The sequence below is a fragment of the Indicator indicator genome, chromosome 36, assembly GCF_027791375.1.
Source record: "Indicator indicator isolate 239-I01 chromosome 36, UM_Iind_1.1, whole genome shotgun sequence".
Taxonomy (NCBI): Eukaryota; Metazoa; Chordata; class Aves; order Piciformes; family Indicatoridae; genus Indicator; species Indicator indicator.
Genome location: NC_072045.1, coordinates 1,477,680 through 1,482,433, shown reverse-complemented (window position 1 = coordinate 1,482,433; position 4,754 = coordinate 1,477,680).

The following is a 4,754-nucleotide window of genomic DNA, read 5'->3' as shown; positions in this document are numbered from 1 at the left end:
GTACGCCTGACCTGCTGCCTTTAGATCCTCTTCTCATCTACACACAGCTTTGAGTCAACCCTACCCCAATGCTTGAGCTTCTTCAGAGAGAATGAATGTTTTGGTTGCAGCATTCATCAGTTCTCATCTCTTGTTTAACACTGACTGCCCTGGGATCCTGCTCTGGCACGGGGTGGACTCGATGATCTCTGGAAGTCCCTTCCAACCTCTAATGTTCCATGCTTCTGTGATCTATTTATTTCATATGCCCCTCTGCACAGCTTGTCCAGCCCCACCATGATGCTGACACCACACAGGACAGGGATGAATTTACTCCTGCAAACCCTCTGCACATTCAATGTCCAACACAGGAAAGGGCTCCTGAGTTTCAGCTCCACCATGCCAGAGGAGCACAAATGCAAGATGAGATAAACCCATTTGGGGCAATAAATTGGTGTTCAGACCTTCGTATGCTCCTCATACCCCCATTTACATGTGCTTGATCACTCACCCCCAGTAAGCAAAGCACAGTACAGGCTGGCAGGAGGGCTTCTGCTCAAAGGAAACCCTCATCGTTACCAAGCTCATCAGCCAGCCACACTGGTACATCTGAACCCAGCGCAGGGTTGGGATCAGAGCAGCTCCCTCAGTTCCTCTCCCTCTAGATGCTGACATTAGGGAAATGCAAGTGATGTCAGAAGTTAATAAGTTTAAACACAACCAACCAACCAAAAACAAATCATCAAATCTTTGGGTTTAAAAGCAAACTTCATGAAAAACTGGCAGTGCTGTTCTTGCTGTCCGTAATTTAACCAACAGGTTTCATTTCTGTGCAGAGAATAAATTTTAAGGACCTAATCCTAGCCCCTAAACCATCACAAGAAGTCTTGTAAGACAAACACAAAGAGAGCTATTTATAAATGGTTAAGTATTTGATGCTTTATGAGGCTCCACAGAAGTCAAAGCAAATTTGAATAGCTGCTCTGTTTACCTGGACTCCTTTCTCTAGCCAGAGGTGGGGCTGCATCTTTAATAAAAGCTTCACTTCAGTGAAGTGTTTAGGAGGAGATTCACAACGTGACTGCAACTAAAAGTACAGCAGAATATAAACACCACACAGCTGGAGGCTGCACCCAGACAACCCCTGTGAAGCTGCAACTTGCTGGAGACTTGCAGTTTGCCACTCGCTCTCCGTCAGGGCAGTAGCAATCACAACCAAGCCTGGCTTTCCAAGCACCATTCTCCATGGGTGCTGGGCCAGCAGTTTACATCTGTTGTTGTTACTGGGGTTTTTTTCCTGCGTTTTTAAGCTGCTCAGCTGACAGCAGCCTTTGCAAACCTGGCTTTTAACAGCAGCCCAGCATGAAATTCTGACAAGTCACTCACGCACCAAAGGACGCCTGGATCTGATTTTGCACTTATTTGATTGAGAACAAGACAACACCACACACCTGAGTGACCCATTTAGACGGTAAGATTGCAATCAGGATGCTGTGATTCATTGTTTGGTCAGGCTGCTCCAAGTGCAGCCCTGTCTGCTCAATGCACTGCCTGCAAAAGCATCCAGAATTCAAGGCTGTAGACATGCAGCAGATGTGCTGCAGTCAAAATACAGAGAGAAAGGCTGGAAACGAAACACATCCATCCAAAGAGCGAGCTGCTATTTCCCACAAGGGAGCAGTGAGAAAAAGAAATTAAAGTAAGGGGAATAAGGGAATGCAACTCAGAGAAGATGCAGCAAATGGATCTTGGCTGAGCAGTGGCATCTAAACCAGCACAGGCAGCTGGCTGGGGCTTCCCGAGAAGCTGGCACGAGCGTCAGGCCCCATCAAAAGGGAAAGACAGAAGGCAAGCTCTGAGTTTCTTCTTGCACTTGAAATGTTCAGTTTCGGCTCCCAGCAAGCAGCACACAGCATCAGGCAGCCCAGGGCAGTCATCAGAGAGGAGGAGGCAACGTGGAGCAGACCTGGACTCTCAGAAGCCTCCTGGAGAAGGGAGCTATTTATGGCCTGCCCTTGCCAGGCATCCAGGCTGACCTACTTCTGATCACCAAACACATTTTCTTCCCATAAACCAACACAATTTGATCAGGCAAAAAGTGTGGACTTTTTTTCTCCCCTTATCTGCAGATTCTCTCAGCAGAGAGAGATGCAGCCAACAGCTCTGTACCCTGGGCACAGACAGGCTCCTGCCACTGGAGAGCTTGGAGAAATAATAAAGGAATAAAGCAGCCTCAGAAGAATTCTGCTTGCCACACAGAATCTACATATAGCTTTGATCCCCAGAGGTATCCATTTTTCCCCTGAGCACTTGCTGACTGACCTATTTTTGGGGTCATCTACACAGAAGTGGTGCTAGCTGAACACAGCCTCTCTCTCCATGGGCTGGCCCCATCCAGCCTGGTGCTCAGGCAACACTTGCTCCATCCACACGGGTGAGCAGAGCCAGGGGCACCCACAGTGCACCCACAGCTCTATGCTCCTCAGGACAGTTTAGTCACCAGCAGTTATTTGCAGACAGACAGGCAGACAGACATGCTGTCAGTAGCAGGCACCATTCAGGACTAGCAGGGGCAGAGGGCAGTAATCCCTACCTAATCCCACCTCAGCCACCCTGCTCTGCTCCGTGTGTCTTGCTCGCACTTGCCGCCCACACCAGCTCCATGCTGCTTGGAGCAGGCAGGGACCACCACCTCCTCCTTTGCAAATGGCATCTGCCCTGCACAACCACAGTCTGCACCAGCTCAGTGTGCTGCACTTTTCCCATGCCCTTTTTTGTTTATTGAGCATCATTGCCAGGGAAGGGAACTGCACAGATTGTACAAATGAAGGGCTTCGTGCACCAGCTGAGCAGGGCAGGGCCTCGGGACACTGCTGAGGCACTGCCTATCCCCTGCTCTCCCGCCCAAGCACTCAGAATGCCGGAATGCTCTGGGTTAGAAGGGACCTCCAAAAGTCCGCCCAGAGTCCTGTCCAGCCTCACCTTGAATATCTCCAAGGATGGGGCCTCAAGCACCTCCCTGGGCAACCTGTTCCAGTGTTCCAGCAGCGTCATGGTGCAGAACTTGTTCCTAACACCCAACCTAAATCTGCTCTGCCCTAGATTGAAGCCAGTGCCCCTAATCATGTCACTGCAGGTTTTTGCAAACAGTCCCTCTGCATCCTTCTTGTAGCCCCCCTCAGGTACTGGAAGGCTGCTATTAGGTCTTCCTGGAGCCTTCTCTTCCCCAGGCTGAACACCTCCAGCTCCCTCAGCCTGTCCTCATAGCAGAGGTGCTCCAACTCCCTGATCATTTTTGTGGCCTTCCTCTGGACCCACTCCATCAAGTCCATGTCCTTCTTGTGCTGAGGGCTCCAGACCTGGATACAATACGCCAGGTGAGGTCTGACCAGAGCAGTTTCCATCTCTGAGCTCTTCAAATGATCAGAGAGGGGTGGCTGGCAGAAAGTCCCCCAGCCTGCTCTGCCATAGCCACCCCTCCAGGTCTCTTCTTGAGCTTTGAGCCCAGAGCAGCTCTTGCTGATCTCCAGGGATGCAGCCATGTAAGCCAAGGCTGCCCAAAGCAAAGCACCCAGCTCATGCAGCATCACCACTGCAAGGGCCTGCCACAAAGGGATGATTCTGCAGTAAAGGCACCTAGCAGCACTATTTTATTGTGCTTTTTATGCAAAAAAAACCTCTTTTCTGCCTCAGAAATAAATCTGTTTATCCCAGCTCAGGAGGCAGGGCAGAAGCTGAAGCTGCAGGCAGAGAGTTAACACATTCCTCCCTCAGCTGCAGGTGCAGGATGAATCCTGGGTGCAGTCACAGTGCTGAGGATGCACCAGGCTAAAACGTTTCCTTGACAACTCACCAGAATAGCCTTAAAGCACAGAAGCTAAATTACAGCGAGGAACAACCAGGACAAGGCCAGAGAAATGAAATTCAAAAAGAGCTGATTTGTTTGGGATCAGCTGTGTGGAGAAAGGAGGACAATTTTGCAGTGCCAGGCCCACACCGTGTGACACAGCCAGCAAAAACCCAAACGCAACAAACCCTCATCGGGAGCAGCACACAATGGCTGACAGCCAGCAGTGGAACAGGCTGCAGCCGCTGGGCTCCACACTCAGCTCTGTAATTATGCAATCCAGGGGGGATGGTTCAGAGGAACATCTGCTCCATGGGAAAGGTGCAGCCTTATCTGAATGCAGCCTTCCTGCTCCCTTCCATACTGCCAGCCACGGAAGCTCTGTGGAGTGGAACACAGGCACAGCTGCACTCCGATCGGCTGAGGCAGAGCGGAGAAGCTCCCAAGGTCAGGCACCTGGGCAGCACTGCCAGGGACACCAGCCTCACCCCAGCCTCTGGCTTTTGTCTTTATTACAACCTTCGAGTCCAAGTCTTCCTAGCAGAATTCACAGCAAAGCTTGGTGAGAATTAATGAGGCAGGAGGCACAACCTCGCCAGGACACTTCCAGCTGCATCACCTGTGACGACATCCAGGCACAGTGGCACCACCTAAAAGCCACGATGCCAATTTAGAGTGAGCCATAAAAGGCTGAAGGACTTTGAAGTGCCATTCCTCACAATCGTCCATAAAAGCCAGAGTAACATCCAGTGGCCCCTTTGCCTTTGCTCAGGGGTAAGCTTCACATCCCAGCCCATTAACACCACTCTGGACCATCTCCTGCCTGCTGGGCAAGCTGTAGCTCAGCAGCAAGAAGACAGAAAACCTCCTGTTGCCTTTCTAGTAGAGCTGCAGAACACAGTGCATGACCCTAGGCAGCCCTTGGGAC